Source organism: Ambystoma mexicanum, chromosome 3p, assembly GCF_040938575.1.
Source record: "Ambystoma mexicanum isolate Mex_15411 chromosome 3p, UKY_AmexF1_1, whole genome shotgun sequence".
NCBI classification, from domain to species: Eukaryota; Metazoa; Chordata; class Amphibia; order Caudata; family Ambystomatidae; genus Ambystoma; species Ambystoma mexicanum.
Genome location: NC_090925.1, coordinates 997,318,384 through 997,335,253, shown reverse-complemented (window position 1 = coordinate 997,335,253; position 16,870 = coordinate 997,318,384). Strand labels below are relative to the sequence as shown.

Below are 16,870 nucleotides of genomic sequence, written 5' to 3'. Positions count from 1 at the left end.
CTCTACTACAACACAGAGACCAACATGCATGATTTAAACATACATGACATTTCTTGTCACAGACAAAGAACGTCACAAAATTGTTTGGAAACACTTAAGAGATTACATTCCGTGGCTATAACTGCTGTACCCGTTGTAGCCAACCTTACCTTTGTTGTGTTGGGATGTGGGTGCATGTCCGGTAGACCCCCCCTCCCTCACCATAAATGATGGCAATAAAAAGGCTGTAGGTTTTTATGGTTACAGATATGGTCATGGAAACAGAAACAATATTTGCATATTAGTAATCTTCTATTACTTTTGGGCACCGGGTCCTGAGGTTACCCTCTCAGGCCTGTGCCGCTTTCTTTGTCCCACAACTTGTTGTCACCGTGCGGTGTCCTGGTTTTCCTTCCGTTGTTCTTCTCCCTTTTTCTAGGGTGGCAGTGTTTGCCGAAAAGAAAAGGAGAGAAACGCTGAGTACACAGCGACCCACAAGCTTATATAGGACCCTGGGTCTTTGTAGTGTATTTGTGGGGTCTGTGAATCCAGCCCCCAGGCCGGCTTGCTGCCGACTGTCTGAGCCCCTGCGGGGCTCCTCTTTGTTGCTCCCCTGCCTGGCTGACTTTGCTTCCCCAAGGTTCTTAGCATCCATTTGTTATTGTGGAAGGGTGAGGTGTTCTTTCACACCTCACCCTTCCTGCACTTAGCAGGGTGCAAACTGCATGTCTCCTTGCTGGTGGATGAGAGAGGGGAGCTGTGCCCCGGGGGGGGGGGGGGGTGGTACTGCCCTTTTCTGGGGCCTGCTGCCATAGGGCAGCAGTTACCCGGCCTCGCTTGGGGATGCCCTGGAGCATTGCCCATAAGTGTGCCACCTTTTTGTCTGCATAACGTATACTTGTTACTTGTGAAATTACAAGTAACAAATATTAGAATTTTTTTTAGGAAAAGAGTGCATTTTGTAGCATGGGAAAAACATGTTGCTTGTGCACATAAAGCCTTATAATTCTTTGGAGGTAGGAGAGTGCATTAAGTAGCTGCATGTTAGTGTACTATCTTTTAGTGACCAGATAAAATATTAGCTGCACAGGAAACGTTTTTATAATTCTTGAGAGGAAGGGTGGACTTAAATGTAGTGGCTGTAAATGAGTGTGGCATCTTAATGGCAAGAGAAAACGTGTGTTGCTTGCATACAAAATGTATTGTTAACTTGTATAGGTAGGAGGAAATTACATTTAGTGGCTGTAACTGACAGTGCCATTCTTTATGCAGGTCGTACCAAATATCTGCTGCTGGTGTAACGTCGTGTAATTCTTTGGAAGTAGAAGAGTGCATTCAGGAGCAGTAACTAAGTACAGAAAGTGCCATCCTGTTGTGGCTATGAAGAAGTGACCGTTTTGAGTGGCAACACCTGTCCAAAACCCTAAAAGTACCATACAGAGGTAGAATGGGGAGGAGATATTATATGATTTGGTATTTATAACCTGTCTGTACACAGGTGTTTCTAGGTGCCAAAACGCAAGGATGTGGGGACAGAGGGGAGCCAGGACAAACAAGCCTACTAAGCCTTGTGTTATTTTGAGAGGGCCCGAGAGGCTGTCCCAGAGGGAGTCGCCTGCAGAGGACAGCGATCTACCCTCCACTCTCAGCTTGGAGAAACGTCTGACCCTCAGAGAGTTTGGGGTAGCCGTGCAAAGGGCTCTAGAAAGAAGGTATTTAGGAAGAGAGATTTGGATATAGTGTGGGCATGAGTCCTGGAAAGTCTTGTAGACCATGCAAAGGGTCTTGAACTTGATCCTTGCAACCACCGGGAGCCAGTGCAGAGATTTCAGGGCTGGAGAGATGCGGTCCCTGGGTTTGAAGCCAAGGATACGTCTTACAGTCCTGTTCTGAATTAGTTGAAGGGGGCGTAGAGTAGAGTTAGGCAGATTGAGAAAGAGGCTGTTGCAGTAGTCCAGCCTGGACACTCCGGAGACAGTGAGCTTTTGAGGGAAGGTGAGAAAGGGTAGAATACTTCTGAGAGGGTGCAGCTGGAAGTGGGCCTTCTTGGCAAGGTCTGTGATGTGAGCAGAGGAGAGGAGAGAGTGGAGTCAAAGATGACCTCAAGGTTTTTTGCCTCAGAGGAGGGTGAAGGTAGAGGGCCCATGGAGCGTGGCCATAGTGCAAGAGGGAAAGTGGGAGATGGGGTCCCAATGAGCAGAATCTCAGTCTTACTGGGGCTGAGGCAGAGATGATTGGAAGCACACAATTTCTGAATCACAGAAAGGCAGGAATGAGCGAGGAAGGAGAGCAGGCTGAGGGAAGGCTGACAGAGAGCTGTGTGTCATCTGCATAATACGGGAAGTTGGCAGAGAAGGTGGAAATCAGGCGGGCCAAAGGGACCGAATAGACATTGAAGAGCCAGGGTGAGAGGATAGAGCCATGGGGGACACCACAAGTGGAGTGAGAGGTGGTGGAGAGAAAGGACCCAAGTTGGACCTGGGAGGGTCAGTCCAAGAGGAAGCAGGTCAGCCATGCAGAGCCTGATCGATGATGCGCAGGTTCTCGCAGAGATGATTAATCAGGATGGAGTGATTGACCGTATCAAATGCAGAGGAGAGGTCAAGGAGGATGAGGAGTCAAGTTTAGAGTGCAGATCTTCACAGGTGGCCAGAAGAGCAGTTTCCATGCCTCACGCTGCTCTGAAGCCAGACTGATGGTCATGTAGACGACCAACAGATTCAGTGTGGAGGGTTAGCTGGGAGATGACCAGATTTTCCAGGAGCTTGCCAAGGAAAGGAGTGATGGATATCGGGCGATAGTTTGCTGGACAGGAAGGATCGGCAGAAGGCTTTTTTAGAAGGGGGTGCACAAGGAGGTGCTTGAGGAGAGAGAGGAAAGATCCAGTGGCGTAAGAGTGATTACAGAAATCGGCCAAGGCTGGAGTGAGGGAAGCAATGTGGACCTTGATAGTTCTGGGAGAGCAGGGGGGCACCTGTTTGGGAGACGCTTTCATAGATCAAACTTTAGATCAAACTTGTCTAGAAACATCAGATGTTATCAGAGAGAGGGAGGAAAGAAGGAGAGGAGGGGGAGAGGTGGCCAAAGGGGGCATGAGAGAGGTAGTGGGAGAGAGGGAGGAGGAGGAAAATGAGGCCAGGATGTCCTGAGTTTTAGTGGTGAAATGAGAGTCCAGAGCCGAGCAGAGGGCCTGGGGGGGAACATGAGAGGTGGAGACTGCAGTAGGATTGGCCAGCTCCTTGCAGATTTTAAAGAGTTTGACCGTGTTGTTAAAGGCTGCAGAGACATGGGCTTGAATATGGACACTCTTCTTGGAGAAGAGAGTGTGTATTGCCTTTGGAGCAGGCGGCAGGCCAGTTTATCAGAGAAGGCGCCAGATGCCCTCCACTTCCGTTCAGCTACCCAGCACTTATGTTTGTGGGCAGCCAAGTCGGAATCATACCAAGAGTTGCACTTGGATGTAGGCTTCAGACAGATTCTCATGACAGGGGCAAGGATGTCCAAAGTGTTGGAGATAGAAAGATGCAGGTTGGTGAGGCCTGTATCAGAGCAGGAGTCAGCCGCAGGAGTAGGATGAGCAGAGAATGTGGAGGCAAAGGCGGCACTTGCTTCATGGGCCAAATGACTGAGAAGTAAGGTGGCAGTGCTGGGGTGGGCTTTGCCTGGGGAACAGGAAGCTTCAGGTGGAAGGAGAGCAGAAAGTGGTCAGTCCAAGAAAGAGGAGTAGTGATATGGTTAGAGAGAGGGGGTGCCAGAAAAGATGAGAACATCCAAGGTGTGTCCAGCAGAGTGTGTCCAATCACAGAGTAGAATGGAAAGGGAGAGAGGGTCGCAAAGTTTGTGGAAGAGCCCAGAGGCGGGGTCAGAGGCATCCAGGTTGATGTTGAGATCTCAGAGGAGAAGTTTAGAGGAAGAGACAAGAAGAGAAGAGGTAAGGTCAGCCCATCCAGAGAGGAAGAATAAGACCTGGCCAAGTGGCCTGTAGATGGTGGCCACAGTTAGAGTGATGACAGGAGAGATAGAGAGCCTGCAGACCAGGCCTTCCCAGGAGGAATAGGCCGGCATGGGAATGACAGATGCAAAAACCCATTCAGGAAAAATCAGGGCCACTCCACCTCCAGGTCGATTGGTTCTGTACTCGCAGAGGATCTTTTAGCCGTCCGGGAGGACAGTGTCAAAGATTGTGACAGGGCTGCCCATGAATCATGTCTCAGTGAGAGTGAGGACATCAAGGTCAAGGTCTTCGAGGAGGTGGCAAATGTTGGAGGAGTGTTTGGTAGCAGAGCCAGAGTTGAGAGTAGCTACGTGGAGCAGGTTGTCACTTTTAAAAGACTTACGGGCCGGGGTACAGGAATGGGGTACACCCTGCAGAAGTGGAAGAGGGGCCCGAGGGTAGGCAGTAGCCGGATATGGCATAGACGTCAGAGAGGAGGTGGAGGGGATGCATGAGAGGAGGAAGGAGGTAGCAAGGGGGCCAGAGAGGAGGTAGAAGGAGTGGCAGGAGAAGGGAGTGAGTAGATAAGACGTGGGAGATGCCTATCCAAAAGCAGAAGTTTCATCTGAGATACCTGGACAACGATGGTACCATTTTGATAAACATTAATGATGGCTATGGAGGAGTGGAAGGAGGCCAGGAGGACCTCCCATTGAGTGCTGCCATTAATGCGCGAGGTGGAGAATGGAGAGAGAACAGAGACCATATGAGGGGGTCTGGTGAGGGAATGACAAAGAGGATGTTGGTGAAAGTCTGTCTGGAGTGCTGATGTAGGTATCAGCGATGGGCAGGCTTGGCTTGGAGACCAGAATATCCTTCATGAAATGTTTCCTTCCAGACTTCGTGAGAGGGATAGGATAGGAGATAGAGTAGCAGTTTGAGAAGATGGGAGGAATTGAGAGCACCACAGAGGGTGTGAGGAGGAAAGAGGAGAGAGTGAGACGATAAACAAGCACAGCCCAGAGCCGCACAACGCAGGTTACACCGGAGGGGAGGTTTCACACAGTAGGAAGCACACAGGAAGCACAAGCAGGTAACACACCACAAGGGGAACGCAGGAAACAGTGTGAACGGAAGACCTGGGGGAGGGAGGGACAACAGAGGTCAACAGCCAAAGGAGGGGGGGGAGACAGTAGCCACAGCAGTAACCAATAGACCCAAAAGTAACCAACAGTAGTCAGCAGTAGAGTGGGCAGAGTTTGAGCAAGTTCAAGAAACAGTCATTTAAGTTGGAGTATGTGTACTGCAAAAAAAAAAACAATTCAACTTTCCTAAAAGAGGGAAAAAGGCCTAATGCCCGATTTATGGAAAAGTGTGCAGAGATCCTGCAAAGCCTGCGCACTGAGAACGACTGCATGAGCCTGCACGCAGAAGTTATTCTTCGCGCTCCGCGTATTCATGGAATTGTTCACGCAACGTAACCGTTTACGCAACTCATGGCTGGAACGCCCCCAACACACACCCACGCAAAGCAAAAACAGCCAAAACAGCTAGCTACCTTGCGTGCTACTCCAGGAGCGAATACATGCACCCTTCAAACAGTGTGTTGGGTCCCCAGAAAGCAGGTCTGCATCTCGGGGACCCTGTGTGTGGTCTCCCGTAACTGTTACTGGCAGCCCAACAACATGCGTACGATTTATCGTAACTCGGGTAAAACTCTGAAAATCTGCGTGCAAACCCCCGTAAACCATTCCTGCACCCCGCTACACTGCGTACGCTCACACCTAAGTCAGATCGGAATCCCGTCTGCGTACACGCACCCCTAAATCTGACACCCTATCTTACCTCTTTGCAGTGAATCGTATGCGCAAGTGTCTGTATGCTTGCCTTCGGGTGGCAGATAGTATGAGGGCTTTGCTTGGCCATTTCTCCTCCGAGAGTCTGCACGCTCGGATACATGAATACATATCGTTCCACACAATAGATGGGGTGTGATGGACTGCCTGTGGGCCGTCCCTCGTAACTCCCACATTTTCCCTTGTTCTCCCTCATTTTCCGAGTTCCACCCCCTACCTTGCCCTCTGTGCAAACCACGCCCACACTCTGCGTGGTGTCTGACGCAAGGAACTCGACCTCTCGCAGTGACGTGCCGAGCCTGCGCGAAATCCCCGCAAAGTATGGAAAAGTACAGCACAGTCAATTCCATGAATCAACAAACGGGATTTCGCAAGCAGTTTGGCACGCAAAGTCCCTATTTTCCACACAGATATTTCCATGCATTGGGCCCCTATTTTCTAACCACAACAGCAATGCAAAACACCCAAATTCACCTTTCCTAGAAAGATGGAAAAGGCCCATGGTTAATTACGACAGTTCCCCTAATGCCAGATATGGATAACAACTGCGACGGATCTGGGGCAAAAAAGGGAAAGGGACACACTGAGAGAAGACAAGTGCAGTGGGACAGGGTGTGGTATGTTTCTGGTCCTTTCAATCACCACCCACATTCACCAAAATCAGTCTGAAAAAGATGATAAGGATTAAGGGCCTGATTCATGGCATTTTTTGCATGGTGCAAAGTGACTTTGCACTGCAGAAATACACTTTGCACTGCTCCATGAATCAGGGTGTTTGTTGGCAGCGCAATGTCACTTTGCACCAGTGAAAAGTCCATTTGCACCAGTGAAAAGTCCATTTGCACCGTGCAAGAATTGCCATGAATCAGGCCCTTCATCTTTCTCGTCATCATCATTATCCGCAGACCCATTTTGGTGAATGTGGGTGGTGTAGTGAAAAGTGTATTTTTGCAGTGCAAAGTTACTTTCCAGTGCAAAAATACACATTGCAATGCTCCATGAATCGGGGTGTTTATTGGCAGTGCAAAGACACTTTGCACCAGTGAAAAGACACTTTACAGTTTGCAAAAAATGTTATGAATCAGCCCCCAAGATGGTGACCCATCTGAGTCCAGGGTGTATCATTTGGAAAGCAGTGATACAAAAAAGGAGACGGAGGAGAATAATGCCACATGTGCAGAAATTGAACCTTTGTACAGTTTAACCCCCAGGCGGATGCCCATATTGCAATAAAAGCAGGGGGTGCTGGCCTGAGGCATTATTCAGTCCCTTTGTGCCTGCCCAAACAGATGCACACCCAGCAGCCTGTGGTGGTAGTGGTGGTTGTGTTACTGGTGAGAACAAGGCCCTGCTGGTCGATGGGGCTAGTGGGCCAGTATAGAGCTATGGTATTGGTGCTTTGGAAGGTTCCATGGGTGGGGGCGGAGGGCTACTTGGGTCTGTGTGTCCAGTCACAAGTACGTTTGTCCTCTGAGGAACCAATAGCAACTCCCTAATTGTAGCTCCCATCTCTGGAGAGCGCTGTGGAAGAGGGGCCACTGGAGTCTGATGTCAGACCCCGCTTCCCTTTCATATACACGCAGGGGCGTTGCTAGGGGGGGGCTAAGGGGGCTATAGCCTCTGATATTTTGGTTGTAGCCCCGGATAGAATCTCAGGAGCTCCAGCCAAAAGACTAGCTAGCCCCCAGTCCCAACAGTTCCGACATCAGCTTAGCCCCGGGTCTTTTCCAGACCTAGCAACTCCCCTGTGTACACGTACATTTACATGGTCTCCAGGGAGAAAACCTTGTGTGCACCCCTCCTCGCTGGTGTTGTGCATCTATTTCATATCACAATGTTCGGTTGCTTCCATTGCAGTCTTCCCCGCGAGCAAACTAAAGGGGTCAAAGACCATCAAGAGGTGTGAACGTTTGCACTGTCTAGGCGCAGGGGCGTGATGTCCTCTGCCTTGCCCGAAACTTGACAATGGGTGCCGATGCCTGCTTTGCCCCTTGCCCCCTCGCCCCCTCACTCCTCCCCCGCAAAGCGCAGGAGCAGACACATGTCTCTTCCTTCTCCTGCAACGTCTGCTGGGGCGATCATCTGCAACCTCCAAATGTGGCTGCTCCGTCCCCTTCAGCAGCACAGTCTACACGGTCTAGTTCTCTGTCCCCCATGGCCCAACACCTCTTCTGCTCCCTCTCCAGGCCTTACCATTGTCCAGCAACAAGTCGAGTCTATCTGCACCAACTACAAGGTCTTCCTCCTGCATTAAGGCAACCCGTGCCATGTGTTTGAGGTTAAAGGCAAGGCAAAGATAACAAACAGAAGCAGTGACTCCAGACCGTGCAGGAAATGCACACAGCCAAAGGGGGGTGAGAATTAAAAAGGGAATAATATGTTTTTCTTGATGTACGTTTGGGGGCGACTCAAAGGGGAAAAGGGCAGGGTAAACTTTTGGGGGAAAACATTTTATGAGGGAAACCAGGGGTAAAAAAAGGAAAGACGACAAAGGGGTCCCAATAAACACAAAAACGGATAAAGTAGTGAACCAGGATCAGAAACATTGTGGGATGTTTTTACCCATGCATCCGAGCCCTACCACAAAAAATGTGCAGTACTGGCATGGAAAACATCATGATGGCCAGAACTCCCCAGAGAGTGCACAGGGAAAACATGAAGAATTGGCTCCCACCCATTTTTGCTTATGTTGTGAGAACAGGAGGGCACTGCCTAAAACCACCATTGGGCTACACACGCAGTAGCCTGAAACCATTGGGAATGGCAATGCTGATTGCCAAAAAAGCAACTCAGAACTGTGGGGAATTCATTTTCTTAATCCCAAAAATGGTTGCATTACCAGTACTCACCACTATCAGAAAGCCGGCGTTTTAAAACCACCAGACTTTTGTGTAAAACTGAACAAATGAAACAAAACCAGGCCAAGGAAAGACTTGCTAAGAGGTGGAAGAATGTAAAACTATATTCTGAAATGACTTGAAGGAAGTAATTATTTAATGTATAGGTACAAATTGTCAGTTTGATTTGAATGTAGAAAACTGGGAACAAAAAGTGACATTTAGCTGAAACCTGGCTTAATGAAACTGGATTCTGCCTGACAACTACCCCCGACAGGAGAAACCTGTTCAGCCACTCTTCCCAGGCCTAGCAGCATCCTGCTGCCCCTTGCCAAAAGGAGTTGTCACCTCTCTGATTAGATTAGGGGTGGAGCACTTGGGAACTGGAAGGGAGTTGAACAAAGGCCTGTCCTGGACTCAGGCAAATGTTATATTGGGGCCGTCGTAAAATAGCTTCCTCTTGGGAGAAACTGGGGGGCAGCTGTGCCTCTGTGAACAAGCTGGCTTGGGGGAAGTGGATAAACCAGTTATTCCACCCTGTGATGTGGGAAGCCACACCCCTTTTTGACCAGGGCATAATTTTAAAAAGATAGATAACTCATAGTGCGGACTTGTCAGAATTATATAAGTAATATCATTATTTTTGTGATTTTTCTGTGAACATTTTGAGAGGCGTTAGGACCGTGTGGTGTATTCTGGGGGGTTGCTAGCGGAAAATAGGGTCTCACTCCAAATGTCTGCATGTTAAAAATCTGACACTTCATCAATTAATGTCCATACTCCTTGTGCACATGTGTGTAATTTTGGGTAAATGTCCGATATTGCAAAACCAGTTAAAAAGCGCAAAATGTTGTCATTTTTGAATGCAAGCCCCCAGGAAGGTCAGAGGCAGACAAGCATGGACCATAAGTAATATATAATGTGCACATGTAATTTCAACAAATTGTATATCTGGGAAAGATGTATTTGAATCAAATATAGATTTGTGGGCAAACTGACCAGGGGAGGATCCTCTGACCCATAAACAGACCTCATCATGATGACAATCCATTTCCTTCCCCCAATCATGGGAGAGGGGAGAATTGGGCCAATGACAAGTAGAGAGGGGCAGGCTTAGCTAGGCCCAGGCACACACCCATTTTCAAAACACATAAAAAGAGACTGCTGGGACAGGTAGAGACATTCAAATCCATTTGCTGCGGAGCATGCTGACCGACGACTTCACATCCAGAGATCCAACACTTAGACTTCCAAGCTAAACAGAGACTACAGAACTTTGAACCAAGAAGGCCCACTGCAAGCAAAAGTATTTGTCAGCAGGCCTCAAAATCATTTGCAAACTATTCCACAGCCGGCCAAGCTGTCTGAATTCTTTTGCCAAGAACTCTTGCCAGTACCGAGAAAGCAGTGTTACATCCAGAATCCACTTGATCCGGACCGGAAAGCAGAGCAGTATCCAGAACCAGAGCCCGCTGAATCCAGAGAGACCAGACCAGAGATCCAGAGTGACCCAGACCGCTGTGAGCAGAACCAGAGAGCTGACCCAGATCACTGTGAAGTGCTGAGACCAGAACCGGAGTCCAGTCCAAAACCTGACCAGATCCGTGGCGAAGCCTATTTCAAATTTATATTGTGAGTACCTAGCAGAACTGTGCAGAACCAATCTCATAGTTAAAATAATCTAATCCAAACTATTTTAACCTAAGTAGAACTGCCTCCTAGAAATCGTGTCATCTGTCATTTTTAAAGCTGCACAACTGTTACCTGTCAATTCTGCAGCTGCAAGCTGTCACCTGTCATTTTGAGTTTACTTTAAATCCGAAAAACTACCTTTATTTAATCGACCGTATCTCTGTCTACTTTATCCGCAATCACGATTCACGCACTTGCGAAATTTACCGCGATTTGCGATTTGGCTCAATTTCTCCACTTGTCAAAATAGCAGCTCCATTCTTTCTTTTGTTAAAATCCGTTTGCAACTTGGTAATAACTCATAGAGCATTGCTAAAGTGAGCCTGAACTAATACCAACACGCTTCTTCCACTCACTTCTTCCACTCACCCTGAATCTCTAGAGGGAATTAAAATCAGTTGGCACATTTTCCCATCCATTACCATCACATTTAAAAAGCATTTTGGGCCTATGTTTCAAACTCCTACCTGTTTCCTCTAAGCTTGCTGGGGGGAACTGAATTTCGTATTGTATTTGATTGCATTCCTGAGAACTGTGTGCTCCTCTTTCCATCTCCTTCCATTTCTTACATTGCATAGGGGAGGGGGGTGAATTGCCAGAGAAAAAGTGATTATCTTATCTTTTGCTAAAATCATATCAAGTATTTCTGTACTGCATTTTATTCCTCATTGCTTTTCCCTTGAAATCATAAAAGTAGTTTTGCTACTTTATCCATCCTATACTAACTCCTCATTGATTGTAAAGAAGTGTGCTAGTGCCAGATTACCCATTGTTGATCAACATCATATGTCTACGTGTACTATCAGATATTAATTTATTATAAAGTGTGATATATATATATATTGTTTAAATTCTCAAATAAACCTTTTAATTTGCAAAGCAAACCTACTTCTTGGCTCAGTGGGGTCAGGGGGATTCTAAGAGGGGGGTGTTATACAAGGGTGGTCATCCAGAGTACTGAACTAGACATAAAAATACATTAATAAGGGTTTTCCTCAGCATCCCAGACTAGGCATTGACTTGGCTGTAGTGTTGATTGAATATCGCTTACAACATCTAATGCAATTGTAAAAAAAAAAAACTAAAAAAAAACCAAAATCAACCAAAGCTCCTCGAAAACACCCATTGAAGCGTTCCTGGGCGCTCCTACTCACATGGCCTAAAAAAAACAACACACAAAGGAAAGTAAAGTGATTCGACCCTTCTATACAGCTCCTGAAATTGCCAGAGCACACCACAACTCTATGTGGGATTCTGGAACTGCTAAGGGATCACCAACAGAACTCTGGCTCCCAGACCCTTATTTGCGATCGTCCTGAGGAAGGGGCCACCGAAGACTTGAAACACTAAGGGATAATCTTACTTTACTACAACTATTGGAACCTTGTATCTTTTTTACACCAAGAACATCTATGCACTTTGACTGAACGTTGTTTTCGTATCATGGATTTATTGCAGGATATTGGAAATTGTAAAAAGTAGGTTCATGTGGAAAAAGTTAAACTAGAAGTAAATGCCCATGGAACTGCTTTATTCAATGAAGCACTAACAATAGTTTATACTTTCTGTACATTATATCCCTGTGCATTAAAGACTTTTTGAATCGTATTTGAAGAAGATTTGCACATTTGTATTCACAAGTATCTCAAGGGGAAACGATTAGGGGTTCATTCCGATAGAGGGTGAAGTAAGGTTCAGAGAGCCATACAGTGCAAGGCATTCTTCACTCTGCCTGTATTTGGTTGGAGCCAGAGCAGGGCATTACTTTGTCTCTGTGTGGGTATCACCCCTGCAGTCTGTCTTTGCTGCAGTCACTTCTTTTAAGATGATCCCTCCTTACTCTACCCCTCGTCTGTAGTGCAGTGCTTACGCTACAGACACTACTGTCTCCAGTGCAATCTCTATTTCTACACCATTCTGGGGCCACTGTGTACACAAGGGATGTGTTACCCTCTGAACAATCCCCCTGCGGTCTTCCCTTACAAACTAATCTTATTTTGGTTAAAGACTGTTTCCCCCCACCCAAGACCATGAATGTCTTTGTCCTCCAGTCTTCCCCTTTTCTCTTCAGCCGTTCCCCCTGAATAGACCGCAACCCTGCAATCTTCCATGAAGGCCCTGGTCCACACACAGCCTTTTGCTCCTCCTATGCAGCCGCCCTAATTCCCACCACTAAGGCGAAGGCCTGGCCCACTGGGAGCACCCTTCAACCAGACTTGATGCAGAAACTAAGCTCTCGACCATTGTCAGGCTGGAGATGTTCTGCCAGCCCTGATTTTTAGGGACATGTCATTCACTACAATTTTTCTGTACTTTTGGTTTAATTTTCCAACCATAAATTCTGAAGTGCAAGTAACAAAAAGCAGTGTGAAGATAGAACTGACTGAGATATTTATTTGAGGCATGGGAGAGTTTAATCTAGGATCTCTGTGGCCTGTCCTTTGGGTTACACATGAGTTATAAAGTCACGTGCTATCCATCATTGCGTGATATAGACTGTATCTTGTTGTTATGCGGGATATGAATGTAACTTGCAGTCTCACAAACAAAACCAAGCAGACTGTCATTGCAGCGGGTTGGTAAGAGGGTTTTCTCTTGTAAGTTGCCTCGTTGTTGTTACCTTCCGTAGCAAGTCACAGCAAGGAACCAAGTGGTGGCTTCGCGGGTTGCTTGCTTTGAGAAGCAAATTTGCTGACTTGACTCAAGACAGAGAGACAGTTAAACGCGTAATTGGGCGGCGAATGCTTGCTGGAAGGGACAGCAGCGCACAAAAAGCACCCTTAAATAAACCAGGGAGGCAGGCTGCTCCGTTTCGACATTTTTTAACACTATTTTTGTGGGACACGAAAGTGTACCTAAGGAAATTACGCATTTACAAAAATGCACATGTTCTGACCTGCCCCTAGAAGCAGAGCAATGCGAGCTGTAGAGCAGGGGGTGCAGGCTTCCAGTGACAGTCTCGGGTGCACACGGTTATAGCGCTGCTCGGTAAAACGGTCTAGTGGCCACATTTACTGACTGGAAAGAGTGTGCCGATTTATAACCTCCGCTTCCCAGTATAACCACTTTTTGCGATATTATCGTTATTGACATGGGTTTTATGCATGGGGCCTCGTGCCACATTACTCCCACTTCTAAGCGCTGTAATACTAATTGTACTATTCGTAGAAGTGTGAAGGGCTGAGGCGTCCTTTCTAGGATTAAGTGTGCCCATTATTTGTGACACCAATGTCTGAGAGAAGCGCACAAGTCATGAGCTCTGTGGCTGGGCTCCATGAACAGCTAAGTATTATGTTACAGGGGGCATCGGTTTTCTGAACAATATTAGTGCAGAGCCTTTAAGTGGGCCGGGGCTAGCCACTTATGATGTTCAATTACGAGCACCCAAGGCTGTTTTCTCACGCACGTGTTGCACTTTAGGAGACACGCAGGCACCAGCGTTCCGCAACTCACTATGCGGCTAAAACGCATTTAGGGAAAGGACAAGTTGTCCAAAGTCCAGAGCAACGCAAGCCCCCCACACCGAAGAGGGACATTTTGCAATGGAGCATACACGGCTCATGGTTAGAATGCATGTTCCCTAGGGTGAGTGCTGTGACTGACAAGTAAAAGTCCAGTGTGCTTTAAGTGGACAAAAGGGTATCATTCTGCAATCAATTTCACAGAAAAGATTATACGGGGTCATCCGTATTGCTTAGACCGGTGCCCCCCTCCCCCGTTGGGTCACGCCCTTCCCACCTTAGGACGAGCCCACTTGTTAGTGACCTCCCCCGCATCCCCACCGATCCCACCGTCGATTTGGCATCCTGCTTAAAGCACTGCTACGTGCTCTCTATATGTGTTTGCATCTGGCGGAGGAAAAAACGCCTACTGACACTTGACTCGCAATTCTGAAAAGCTGCACGTGCAGACGCTTTTCTGGGAAAAGAGGAAACGTCTTTGATCAGCATCCATTGCACTGTGAAATCTTTGGGAGGGTGAAATAACAATAAATGAAAAAAAAATACGTCCCCATTAGTACATATCAACACTTGGAAAGCAGCATCTATTTGGGGGTGGGGGGGCGGCAGGGCCGTGTTTCTATGTTGCCAGCTATAGTTTCGAAGACATGTTTTATGAACATCAAAACCCCCGTTTTCCTAGTTCCCATTAGAGTCATGTGGGCAATGTGCACTTGGTGTGAGGGACATTTTCTGAAAGCCTAAATGTGCCTCAATTGGATGGGCGCTTCCTAACTGGCTGTTAATCTCGCTGGTTGGGGTAATGGCCAATTTAAAAAATGTCTAATTATAATCAGTCTGGGTGCCATGATATACTTATATCAATCATTTGTTTTTTTTTTGTGTTCTCACCGAGCGCTTCGTGCTGCTTTCCCCCGCTTCTAAGCGCTGTAATAGACATTATTACTCACTTCAATGGTACACAATGGAAGAAAAAGGTGATAGGCAGTGCTTTTACTCTTACGCGCCTCAGAATATAGATAAACTCCCCTGATAATCCGCACACCACACTGCGCCCAGCAGCACCGCATGGAAATATTTGGCGCTATAATTGAGTGACAGTCAGGAAGTCAGGGCAGGCACATTTTCACTGGGAAGCGCCCACTTATTAAACTCAGACCAATACCATCACGTAAAGGCAGGGCGCTTTAGATGATCCGCCCCCGTCCTGGCGGCTGAGTTAGGTGCTCACTCCAGACCAGTCTCAGTCGCATACATGAATACCACCCTTATGAGTGGCAGGAAATTGTCATTAAGTGCTATTCAAGAACAACATTTATTATTACCGCAACTCGCCCATTGGTAGGTGCACACACCAAGAAAGAAAAATACATGGGCGAAAGAAGTCATTCAATTAGCTTTCTGTGCCATGGTGTTCCCAACATCACATTCCCCCGAAATGGAGGGTTGTGTTTTTTTATTTAAAATGTATCTGGACAGTGCAATAATCAATTGGTTGGACTTAGGAAAGGGGAAAACTGGGCTCGGTCTCTGGAATGCTAGAACAGGCGACAACTCTAACAACATTATATTTGCTTCACTTTTTGTGCAATAGATAAAGTTAGTTACTATAAACCAACCCACCACTACTCATTTCATCGACTGCTGCACGATGAAAGGCTGCGCTAAGTTAAATAAACGCCAGTGGATATGTCGCTAACTTTTATCCTGCAGCAGTCAATAAAATGAGTTGATTTATAGGGTTGGTTCTAGTGACTTACTTTATGTCCCGCCCAACAAAGCTAAGAACATATCATTCAGCTCGGGTGTCGCCTGCACTGGTATTATTATAATTAGCAGGTTAATGAAAATAATAATGCATCAGTCGCATCACTTAACTGTCCTGGACATGGCAAAAGCAGTGCACGTGGAAGAAGGGAACTTACATCGGATGTGTGGGGAGGGCTGGGCGGTGCCTGGGAGCTGCTTCTTGGGGTGAGGCGTCTCCAGCAGTCTGCGCCCTGGTGTCCTCCGCAGCGCCGCTCAGGGACAGCAGGGGAGAGGCAGGTGGCGCTGTCTGTGGCGGCAGGGGCCTCGCAGGCAGAGTCGCGCTCTCCAGCAGCTGTCAGGGAAACCTCCCCTCTTATACCTGCCCTGGCAGCCGGTCTGCGGGGCGGCTCGGCGTCAGCGAAGCAATTTGCTGCCAGTCAGGTAAGAAACAAAGGGCCGCGAGCGCGGGCTCTGACAAAGGAGGCAGCCACTTAGAGGAAGGCAATTACCGACGCTTGCGGTCCGCTATGGCTGATGGAAGCGGGGAGACGTCCCAATATCTCATCCATGTGTACTTAAGAATAAGTGTGTGTACTTTTGTGTGACTTTTCAAATACGACACACACACATAAGTACACTCGACTTCCATTATGTGTGTGCGCAGTGTGGGTGTGCCCGCACGTGGGTGTGTGTGTGTGTGTATATATATATTATAGATATAATAATCAAGAGTTAAGGTTAATCTAACAAAAAGTATGGGCTGAGTAGTGTGGGCTCGCTTTGCTCCTCTTACCAGATCCCTACCTAAATAATAAATCACAGACAAATTATGTTTATGGAAAAGTTGTAGGCCGTAGGCATTTTATTTTCTTACAGAAAATACAACACAACAAAAATCAATACACTGCCATATGCTTTTGGGCACCTTGTGTCCAGTCCCGAAGTTGCCCAAGGCTCCTCCTGAGTCCTTGTTATCCCTGGGCCTTCGTTCCTGGGCACATGCCACCACACCTGAGCGGGTTTTCCCCACGCCCGTTCAGGTCCCCCCCAAAAGCACCCTACCTACAACTCCGTTCCTGCAGTGCTCTAAAAATCTTGTCGGAAAAAAAAAACCCCATCCCCTTCCTTGATAGGTGTACCCCATCCTGGTGAAACATGTCCGGATTGTTCCGGTGTAGTCCATGTTTTATGAAGTGCAGCCCTGTGCTCTTGCAGTACTTTTCTACTGATTTATTTAGTTTCTTTCTGGCTATTTCGATTGCGTGCCTCTTCTGTGCCCCATACCAGACCCATCTTGGTATTATTTCTGACATGAAAATGTCGGTTTTCCACCAATTGCGGGCTATGCTATGCAGTGACTCG

The 16,870-nt window shown here is 47.4% G+C and overlaps 1 protein-coding gene across 1 annotated transcript in view; it reads right to left on the bottom strand.

Moving 5' to 3' along the window:
- Positions 1–15,855, bottom strand: part of GHRH (growth hormone releasing hormone) — a 309,118-nt gene extending 293,263 nt beyond the window's left edge. Inside the window, exon 1 of the mRNA XM_069652292.1 lies at positions 15,685–15,855. The gene's annotated coding sequence lies outside the window, so the exon portion shown is untranslated. The remainder of the gene's footprint in view (positions 1–15,684) is intronic.
- Positions 15,856–16,870: the final 1,015 nt, after the last annotated feature.